This window comes from Gracilinanus agilis, chromosome 3 (genome assembly GCF_016433145.1).
Source record: "Gracilinanus agilis isolate LMUSP501 chromosome 3, AgileGrace, whole genome shotgun sequence".
Taxonomy (NCBI): Eukaryota; Metazoa; Chordata; class Mammalia; order Didelphimorphia; family Didelphidae; genus Gracilinanus; species Gracilinanus agilis.
The window spans coordinates 404,344,047-404,356,184 of record NC_058132.1 but is presented as its reverse complement, the minus strand read 5'-3'; positions in this window follow the sequence as shown (position 1 = coordinate 404,356,184).

Below are 12,138 nucleotides of genomic sequence, written 5' to 3'. Positions count from 1 at the left end.
TGCTGGAGGGGATGTGGCAAAACTGGGACATTAATGCATTGCTGGTGGAGTTGTGAACTGATCCAACCATTCTGGCTGGCAATTTGGAACTATGCTCAAAGGGCTATAAAAGAATGCCTGCCCTTTCATCCAGTCATACCATTGTTGGGTTTGTACCCCAAAGAGATCATAGATAAACAGACTTGTACAAATATATTTATAGCCACGCTTTTTGTGGTGGCAAAAAAACTGGAAAATGAGGATATGCCCTTGAATTGGGGAATGGCTGTACAAATTGTGGTATATGCTGGTGATGGAATACTATTGTGCTCAAAGGAATAATAAACTGGAGGAATTCCATGTGAACTGGAAAGATCTCCAGGAATTGATGCAGAGCGAAAGGAGCAGAGACAGAAGAACATTGTACATAGGTTTTCATTTTTTAAGAAAAATGTTTACTCTTCCTAACTTGCCAGAATTTTCAAAGGACCCATAATACTTGAGCCCATGATTTGGGATCCTTTATTTCACTGCCTAATTGATCATTTCCATTATTGACTTCCATAAGGAACCATGTCCTTAGGCTGAATAACCACATGGTGAATTTAATTTAAAAGCCAAATTCATTTTTTAAAAAACTGATTAGTAACTAATACATGGTCAATCTGACTAGGAATGAAATAGAAAAGGGAATATAGAATAATCATTCAGAAGAAAAAAACATGAATTTAACTTTTCAGTCTTAATAGTTTTTATTGGTGACTTTTTAAAAAATCATATTGTTATTCCAAACATGACAAACCCCAAACAAAATGAGCATTTTCAAGTATATAGAAAATAGAAAAAAGAAGATTGAATTTTAAAGCTATAGATTCCTACTATGTACATCTTGCTTTTGTTTTTAAATACATAACAAGTTCAACATGAAGTTTTCAAAGCTGTTCTGCTTTGTCTGTGCTTTTTCCTTGCCCTTTCTTCTGTTCTCTACTCAGAAACTTTTTTAAAAGATGCCCCAGTGATGCTCTTTACCTCTGTCCCTTCCTCTCTCCCTCCCTCCTTCCCTTTATCCCTTCCTTCCATCCTTCCCTTCCTTTCCCTCTTCTTTTTCCCTCCCTCCTATAATCCTTCCTTCCTTCCCTTCCTTTCCCTCCTCTCTTTCCCTCCCTCCTATAATCCTCCTCCACTTCTCTTTCTTTCTCCTCTGCACCATTATTTCTTCAAAGTCCCTCCCCTCTCTTTTATTTTTTATACCCTAGACATTTCCTGATCTGCACTATTCCCATAAAACCCTCACATGGAACAAAAGAAAACCAGTACAGCACAACCCACTGGTATATCTTCTGCACCTCTCTACCAAAAGGAGATTAGTTTAGTTAGTAGTTTAAAAATAACAATAATAAACATTTTATGTAGTCATCCTTCAAAATGGTTTATGTATATAAAATCAACCAAAAGAATGATAGAGCACCTGGCTCCCAAAGCCTATTTTAAAATTTTCAGTATGAGCATTTACACCTGAGAAATTGGCAAATGCTACATATCTGGACTTAATTTATTATTTTGTTGATTGTCTGGACATAAGAAAGTCATGGGAAAAGGTTAACTGCAAATTAAATTTAAAAGCGTACCATCAAAAAATATTGTCTCTCCAGGCACTAGATGTTAAACAATTACTATTATAACACTGGTTCAACATCCCTTGTTGGTGGTTGACTATTTTGACTTTTCAGTATCTCGAGTATTGGTCCAAATAGGTATGACTTTAACAAAGTTTAGGTTGAGCTACTAGAGTAAAACTTTATAATTTGGATACTACTAATTGGGAATTTTTAATACTTCTGATATAAACTAAGAGCAAAAACTCTTTTTTTTGGAAGAGTTTTTGTAAGCAAAAAATAGAATAAAAATATGTTTAAAATATTTTATAGTGTGAGAGAATAAACTGATTCCAAACACTTTTGGTTTAATATTATAATATATTATATGGTTATTTGAGAGTCCAGTTTTAAGTTTAGTTCATTTTGAGACATGGACTTAATGGCCATCAAAACTGGCCATTATCTCAGAAAGATAAATACACATATCCAAATGGGAAAAAAATGTATTCACTCACTAAATCATGATACTAATTTTTTTTAATCTGGTCCACTAATTTTTCTGAAGTTTTTTGTTCTAAGGTTCAAGTTAACTAATTTCTATCTTCCTTGTTGCCAATTAGTTGTTTTTATTAACTAATCAGAAAATGTTGCATCTATATATTTTTAACCAATAGATTCAAAACTCACTGAACTTCTTATTTTGAAAGATTTTAAATGAGTTAGAATATTTTCCTGTCTCTATGTGTTTTTTTTAATTTGGAAATTTTTATTTAACTAATTTATTTAGAATATTTTCCATGGTTACAAGATTCATCTTCTTTCCCTCCCCTCCCCCAATCCCTCCCGTAGCTGACACGCAATTCCACTGGGTTTTACATGTGTCATTTATCAAGACCTATTTCCATATTATTGATATTTGCACTAGGGTGCTCATTTAGAGTCAATATTCCCAGTCATATCCCCATCAAACCATGTGATCAGGCAGTTGTTTTTCTTTTGTGTTTCTACTCCCACAGTTCTTTCTCTGGATGTGGATAGTATTCTTTCTCATAAGTCCCTCAGGATTGTCCTGGATCATTGCATTGCTACTAGTAGAGAAGTTTAATACATTTGATTGTGCCACAGTGTATCAGTCTCTGTGTACAATTTTCTCCTGCTTCTGCTTTTACTCTGCATCAATTCCTGGAGGTCTTTCCAGTTCACATGGAATTCCTCCAGTTCATAATTTCTTTCAGCACAATAATATTCCATCACCATCAGATGCCACAATTTGTTCAGCCATTCCCTGAATGAAAGATACCCCCTCATTTTCCAATTTTTTGCCACCACAAAGAACACAGCTATAAATATTTTTGTACAAGTCTTTTTCCTTATTATCTCTTTGGGGTACAAACTCAGCAGCATTATGACTAGATCAAAGAGCAGGCATTCTTTTAAAGCCCTTTGGGCATAGTTCCAAATTGCCCTCCAGAATGGTTGGACCAATTCAAAATTCCATCAGCAGTGTATTAGTTGGACTTGGTAAATTTTAAGATTTCTTTAACTCTTAAATTCTATGGTAATAGGAGCATAGGTTTAGGACTTAAATGTCATCTTGTATAAAAGCCTTAATTTTACAAATGAGGAAACTGAAGCCTAGAAGGGTTAAGTAGCTTGGGAAAAGTTATACATATATTTATGTAGCAGAGCCTAGCTTTTAGCACAAGCCTTTTGATTCTTCACCAGCAATGCATTAATGTCCCAATTTTGCCATATCCCCTCCAACATTTATTACTTTCCTTTGCTGTCATGTTAGCCAATCTGCTTCTCTATGTTTTTTAAAGTGTATAGACATGAGAGATTTTATAGGTAACAGCGTTTGCTAAAATATCTTATTTATGGTGATAGATATATCATTAGCAAATATCTCAAGTACAACATATATTTGTAGTATTTCAGATGGTAGAAACAAATGCATATTTCAAATAACTCTTTATAATTTCAAATTTTAGGCCAAAGTCTTTTCAGAGTGAGTTAGGAGTTATTATGAGGATGAAATGAGATATTATGTAAAATGCTTTGCAGACTTTAAAGTGCTATAAAATGTCATCCATTCTTCTCCTTACTGGATTGTCTTTTTTCCCTTCTTCAAAAAATTACTAATGGAGAGTTTATCTTAGGTATACCAGAAATGTAAATTCTGACATTTTGTTATTTGCTTATGTTCATGTTATTAGTGTTATCTTTAATTCATGATTTTTTACAGGAATCTTTTGAAATCATTTGTCTATTTTGTCAGGTTTAGTCTAGTTAAATAATATAATCTATAAATCTACTTGATCAAGAGTATGCAAATTGCAATATGCTGAAAACATGAATGAAGGAGCTGGCAATGACATCTCTTCTGCACTATAGAAGTCTCACTCTTTTTTTTAAAATACAGCACTTTATTAATTTATTTACATATATATATATATATATATACACACACACATATACATGTATATATTTTAAACTCTTAACTTCTGTGTATTGGCTCCTAGGTGGAAGAATGGTAAGGGTGGGCAATGAGGGTCAAGTGACTTGCCCAGGGTCACACCGCTGAGAAATGTCTGAAGCTGGAATTGAACCTAGGACCTCCCGTCTCTGGGCCTGACTCTCAATCCACTGAGCTACCCAGCTGCCCCAGAAGTCTCACTCTTGCCTCAGGATAGTTCTTTGTAGAACACAGGGAAGTTGTGGAAGAGTTTATAGAGAAAGTCAAAGTAAGCAAAAGAATCTCTCTTGATCCTAACTTTAATAGCGGCCATTGTCTTATTCAGCACAAAACTGAAATCCATTGCCATACCTTCTTAGCTAGGAAGGAGTATGAATCTGACCAAATGGTCTTCCTTATCTGTAGTGTGATATAGGACAGTTGGAACTGGCACTTGAGAGACCATTGTTCAAATTCTAGTGTGAATATTTATACCTTGTTCAATTGTGTTTGACTCATCATGATCCTGTGGACCATACTGTTCATGGGGTTTTCTTGACAAAGAAACTGGAATGGTTTGCCGTTTCTTCTCCAATGGATTAAGGCAAATAGGATAAGTGACTTGACCAATGTCACATAGCTAGTAAGTGTCTGAGGACAGATTTGAATTCAGGTCTTCCTGATTCCAAGCCCAAAATTCTATCTGCTGAACCATCTATTGGCCTTATTTATACTTAGAAATCAGTAAATTAGGTCTTGATTTGTTGATGGTCTTGACTTAAGAAAGTGATGGAGAAAATGTTAATAATAAGAATTGAACCTAAAAAATATCACATATATGTATGTGTGCATGTGTATGTGTGTATGTATAAACTTGATGTTAAACATTTACCAACATATAAATATCTAGAGACCTAGTTATATGACTCACTAGGTTGCATACTTACTTACTAGTTGTATACCATTAGGTAGTCTGAATAAAAGGAACTGCTCTAATCAGGTTCCTCAAAGTTTCTATCTGGATCTCACCACGGATGCTGGGAGGCTACACTATAGTCCATTGTTTTACAGGGTCCTTAGGTGGGTTTCCCTCTTTTGGTGAAAATGTGAACTTATTCCTCTTCCATAAAAATTCTTTTTTGCTATCATATTATGGCTCTGTTTGTCCCAGTAAACTTGTGATTTGAACCCTAGTCCTTGGGGATATTCTTGGCATACTCATGGCAGAATTATGGGATATGTAGGCTGAAGTTGTGCCAATGTTTGGACCAAAACAAGAGGAAAGAGAAAAAAAGTAAGACCCTATAAACTGAAAAAGAAGGGGGTAATAAACTACCATTTAGCTATAGTGGCTGCCTCCTTATAAAGACCTTTTGCATCCTTGGTGGCTGATGTAGAACCCTGTGATTAAGACCATACTTGCACTAGGGGAAGCTGCCAATCCCCAGGTATAGTGAAAAGCTTTAGTACCATAATAAGATCATAGGAATAAGTTTATTTGACTTAGCATAACTGACTCCGCTTTATTGTAAGCCTCCATTTTGTGATTGACCTGCTTTGAATAAGTTGATTTCTTTTTAAGTTGCTATTCATTAATTAAAAATATACCCTTAATATTGACTCTAAATGATCACCCTAGTGCAAATATCAATAATATGGAAATAGGTATTGATCAATGACACATGTAAAACCCAGAGGAATTGTACGGGGGCTATGGGAGGGAGTGGGTGGAGGGGAGGGAAAGAACATGAATCTTGTAACCATGGGAAAATAGTCTAAATTAATTAATTAAATAAAATTTTCTGAATTTCGAATTAAAAAAACCAAATAAATAAAAAAATAAAAATACACCCTTATATAATGCAGTAACATGTGTGTATTCCTAAATAGTTAATAAATACATGTAGATTCTTTGATTAGATAGGTGGCCTCTGGAAAAAAATAATGGAACAATTTTATTTGTAATTGGAAAGTAAAGTACCAATCAAATTATGTGCTAAATAACTTAAGTTAAAAGTATAAAAATCCACCTGATACCCCAGCCTTCAGCCTGTTTCTAGGGTGTGACTAGGACTGGTTCCTAACCTTCCCTACCCTTGAGACTCAAGCAGCCTGTGTTGACTTGAGGGTAGTGATGATTGATGGAGAAATGCCAGATGACCAGCTTGAGGGGAAAGAAACGGCATCTAGCTGGGCAGAGAGAGAATTCTGTTGTTTGGTATGGAAGAAAATAATTACCAGAACTTCTAAGACTCAGGTTGGCATTTTGTTCTTAGAAGGCATTGTTTAATCAAAGCGTGCTTTGATTAATACAGTTTGATTGAATGCATTCAGAAGTGTAAGTCTAATTAGTTTTTCATTACACTGGTTAGCATATTTAAATTGGCTATATGCTTGTGCCATATGTTATACCAAGAAATAATGGGAGTGGTGCAAGACTCAGGACCAGAAAAAAGAGGTTGGGCTGAACTCAAGTCAGAAAGGGATCTTGGATGGATCCTGCCTATTGTACTCTCCTCCCACATGAATAAGTGCTTTTCCCCAAGAAGAGGCTTCAGGCTAGCAGCTGAAGAAAGATGCTGAGACTTCAAAGATCAACCAATTGTGTCTAGAAAGGCTATAGAAAATGCCCCTTTGAAAGCTGAATGGTGGGAGGATGAAAAGACCAAAAGTTGCAAAGCATAGAGATTCCTTAGAGGTCATCTCAGAGCACCAGAACTATCAGAAATTATACCCAGGCTGAAACAGGGATGTTGTGGGTGTGAGGTAGGGAGAAATTTTTTGGTTTTCCCTCTCTCCTCAAGAAGTTGTGTACAACGGTAGAAGGCTGGAAAGATCTTTATAGGAGCTCTTTCAAAATAACTTTGGCCACTGAGTGTTGCAGAAAACTTTATCAACTCAAACTTTAAATCAGCCTCAGATACCTATTAACTGTGTGACCCTGAGCAAGTCACTTAACTTTGTTTGCCTCAGTTTTCTGAACTGTAAAATGAGTTGAGGAAGGAAAAGGCAAACTACTTTAGCGTCTTTGTCAAGAAAACTCCAAAATGGGTCACAGAGTTGGACATGCCCTTAAACAATCAAACAACAAACCACTGAGTAGCTGCTTAGTTTTCCTCTAAGGACCCTTGATAAGTCAGTACCTGGGTGGGGAAATGGTCCTTTTTATTTCCCCATTATTTCCTCCATGCCAAAAGATACTTTTAAATCAAGGAAAGAGGCTGGGATGGCAAACTGATGCTGGTCATGATTAAAGAGACAATTTGAAAAACCCCAGGATTGGAGGACATTCTGCAAAATCACAGCCTAGGACACCTCCAATTTGTCAAAAAGTAACTCTTGCTATTTTTTCTGCTCTGCATTTATAACTATCTGCCCCTCTTTTCTCCTCCCCCCACTTTAGATAATGGGCAGCCAGGTGATTCACTGGATAGAGTGCCAGGCATAGAATCAGGAAGACTCCTCTTCTTGAGTTCAAATCTGACCTCAGTCATTTACTAGCTGTTTGACCCTGGACAAGTAGCTTAACCTTGTTTGCCTCAGTTTGTCATCTGTAAAAATGAACTGGAAAAGGAAATGGCAAAACACTCTAGTATATTTGTCAAGAAAACCCCAAAAGGGGTCATGAAGATTCAGACACAATTTAACTACACCCCAGATTCTTCTTAAGGGTGTGGAAACCTATTAAAGTTGCTTTTGTTCAAGGGATGGACTGTAACAAGGGATTCACAGAAGACTTTATATGGAAAGAAAAGGTGGACAAAGTGTTTCTCTTAATTCCAGCTATAATGGTGTCCATTGCCTGACTTTCTCCCCCCCACTGTTAGACAGCAAAAATATATATCTCATCTGCTCAGCCAGGAGTATAGTAAACAACTGGTCAGGTGAATTTCCTTAGGTGTAACTACCTAGAGACTTATTTATTTTATTCTCTAAGGTTTATACCTAGGGAATATTTGGAATAAAAGCATCTGCCCTAATTAGGCTGATTAAGCCTCTTTTTTAGATCAGACCAGTGATGCTGCAAAGCTGCTCCATAAGTTGTGGTTTCAAGGGTCCTTATCTGGGGCTCCCTTTTAGTGCTGGAAACAGGAGTTTACTGTGTCCCCCATTTAATCAATTATTTTTATAGCATGCTGTGGGTTCTTGCCATACTGATACTTTCATGATTCAAATCCAGACACTCTTCGAGCTATAGTTCTATACTAAATGTGGTGTGATTATAAAACATGAGAAACTGAGGGTAGCAATGTCAATTAGTAATTAAAAATCAATATTCATATCAATAATAACATACAGCATAATATATTACATTATGTATTGATATAATCAATTAATTATGCATAATGATTAATGATACATAATAGTAAATATATAATTAATATGAAATAAATAGCTAATGACGATGAGGTATAAATAAGAATAAAATTAATATGATATATAATAATTTAATATAATAATAAAATAATTTTAGATAAAAATAGAAATACTAGTTCTAATATTTTCTCACATAACAGGAATCCAGTTGAGGGTTCTGGTGAGATGATCTTCAGAATGTGGTAAGAAGAGGAAAAGGAGCCAGCGAGAGACACCTTCTAGAATCCATGTCCAAGTTATTCCAGCTCCTATCCCTCATCCTAGTTTTTACTTCATGTAACAGGACTGCTTCTTGATACTTTTTGTTTTTGAAAGGGATGGGGTCTCCAGCAGGCATGACTGATTGGTTTCTTAACTCCAGTGTCATCAACAAGCAAATTAAAGAGGAAGTTAGGGATTTCCCAATTGAAAAGTTTCGAGGACATGAGATTACAATAAAGTGGGATAATTGGCAGAAGGAAGGTTCAGGGGTCCTTGTGAAGTGCTTCTATTGTAAGAAAGGCTACATTGAACAAAAGAGAATGGTTTTTGAGCTACTGTATACTGGTAGCCAAGTTTGACTTATATGAAGCTGAGTATGGAATAGGCAATTCAGGCAATAGGTAATTTTCTATTAGAAGTTAGGTAGAATTGAGTTCAAATCCCACTTCAAACAGTAGTTGTGTATCCTTGGAACTATCCATTAATTCTGTGAGCCTCAATATTACATAGGATTGTGAGGATGCAATGAGATAATGTCATACTTTGTAAACCTTAAATCTCCAAAAAATTCAATCTGCTTTTGTTATATTTAATTGAAGATAAAAATAAAATGTTGAAGGTTTTTTTTTTATAAATTGTATGTCTGACTAATTCAGATTAGTTTCCTTAAGTTGATTCAAATTGTTATAACTGTTGTTGGAGGGTTTTTTTTTGGAGGGGGGGGGGTGAGACAGAGAAGAGATAGTTAAACAGATACTTCCTGAAGTATACTTTCTAGAATTTTACCTCTACTTATCCTGCATAGAATCCCCAGTTTCAGGAAATGATCCCATATGGTTTTGATACCTATGACATTGTAAGAAGTCAAAATACCATGCAACCCAGCAAAAGCACTACCTATCCAATAATATTCAAAGGAGAATAAGTATTTTGCAAGATGCAATTTCAGTTTCCTTTCTAGATTGAAATTACCAAGAAGGAAAACAATAATAAAAATATAATAAAAAAGAAATCTTTTAGATTTTTTAAACATTTCTTCTCTGGGTTTTTATATTTCTAATTTCATATTCAAGACATTTTTTTCTTCCTCATCTTTATGAAGTAACTCATAGAATGAGGAATTTATTTCAAAAAATAAAAAGTAATGATAAAATCTTTCATTTCTTCTTACAGCAACAACTTTGTTCTTAAAGTAGTTCCGCCCCCACCACCATCCCTAAGTTCAAAAGGTACTTCAATTTATAGCTAAGTCTTTTTTTTCTGTGCTTTTCAAAGATTGTTTCTGATTTATGCCTTTTGTGAGATGTACAGTATGTTGTAAGAAAAGACATCCTCTTGTTGCTTTGAAGAAACTCATAAAATGTCAGACAGGCTGCCAAAGTGTTACTCACTAAAATAAAGCATATATCTAGTAAGTCATTAACTTCGGTTGAGGGAATGGGCTTATGCATCCAGCTGATTGTTTAAAGCCTTTGAAATTATCTGAAAATGCTGTTGTCCCTTCTGAGGTTTTCACCAGCGTGACCTCATTTGGTGGTTTCAAAATAATAACTACTTGTTTTAAAATCAATATACTTTGTTTTTTATAGCTTTCATCTTATTGGTTTTATTTTTATGGTTTGACCTTGAACTTAAAATTTAAATTTAATCCTTTTTAATATGTCCAGTTTATAATGACCCTATTACCTTCAGGCCTTATAACATCTACAATCCTTTTCTGTTTATTACTGTATATTACTCCCACTAACTTCATTTACCAGATTCTCTACTTACCTGGAATTGTCTTCCCATGCCCAATTTGATCAGAGTAGAAATTTCTGACTCTTTGGGTAGCTTGCAAACTCTTACAGCATTGTGAGATGAGGATTCTCCCAAAAAGAATCTAAGTGATGAGTAAACTTATTATTCATAATGTCTATGTTTTGTGCACCTTTCATGGTCTAATTTTTCTTTTTCCCTTATGATTAAGGTTTTTTCAGTACTAGCTCATCTGACTGGTCTTTGACAACCCACCTATGAGGTTCCCAAAGCATAATTGTTGCTCTTGCTCCATCTCCTAGAATACTTATGTAACTGTGTTATGTTTAATTCTTTACCAAGGAAACATTTTCACCATTTTAAAATGTATATTTAACAAATTTAGCAACAAACATAAACATTTCAATTCAGAAAGGGAATTGGATAGAAAACTGTAAACTTCTGTTCTATAAAATTTTCCCACCACATAATATCTTGAGTTTTTTTCCTATAAAATTCAAATTAAACATAGTAGTTCAACACTTCTACTTCTGAAATTTTTTCTATCGTATCTTTTTTTAAATTTAAACATTTATTAATAATCATTTTTATCACGGTTACATGATTCATGCTCCTACTTTCCCATTCACCCCCTGCACTCCCCTCACCCATGGCTGACGCACATTTCCACTGGTTTTATCATGTGTCTTTGATCAAGACCTATTTCCAAATTGTTGGTGGTTGCATTGCTGTGGTAGTTTCGAGTCCACATCCCCAATCATGTCCACATCAACCCATGTGTTCAAGCAGTTGCTTTTCTTATATATTTCCTCTCCTGCAGTTCTTCCTCTGAATGTAGGTAGCGTTCTTTACCATACATCCCTCAGAGGTGTCCTGGGTCATTGCATTGCTGCTGGTAGAGAAGCCCATTACATTCGATTTTACCATAGTATATCAGTCTCTGTGTACAATGTTCTTCTGGCTCTGCTCCTTTCGCTCTGCATCAGTTCCTAGAGGTCTCTCCAGTTCGCCTGGAACTCCTCCAGTTTATTATTCCTTTGAGCACAATATTATTCCATCACCAACATATACCACAGTTTGTTCCGCCATTCCCCAATTGAAGGACATACCCTCCTTTTCCAGTTTATTGCCACCACAAAAAGCTCAGCTATAAATATTTTCGTACAAGTCTGTTTATCTATGATCTCTTTGGGGTACAAACCCAACAATGGTATGGATGGATCAAAGGGCAGGCATTTTTTTATAGCCCGTTGAGCATGATTCCAAATTGCCAGCCAGAATGGCTGGATCAGTTCACAACTCCATCAGCAATGCATTAATGTCCCAATTTTGCCACATCCCCTCCAACATTCATTACTCTCCCCTTCTTTCATTTTAGCCAATCTGCTAGGTGTGAGGTGATACCTCAGAGTTGTTTTGATTTGCATTTCTCTAATTATTAGAGATTTGGAACACTTTCTCATGTACTTATTGATGCTTTTGATTTCTTTACCTGAAAATTGCCTATTCATGTCTCTTGCCCATTTATCAATTGGGGAATGGCTTGATTTTTTTATACAATTGCTTTAACTCTTTGTATATTTGAGTAATTAGCCCCCTGTCAGAGTTTTTCGTTATAAAGATTTTTTCCCAGTTTGTTGTTTCCCTTCTGATTTTGACTACATTGTTTTGGTTGTACAAAAGCTTTTTAGTTTAATATAATCAAAACCATTTAATTTACATTTTGTAATTTTCTCTAACTCTTGCTTGGTTTTAAAGTCTTTCCTTTCC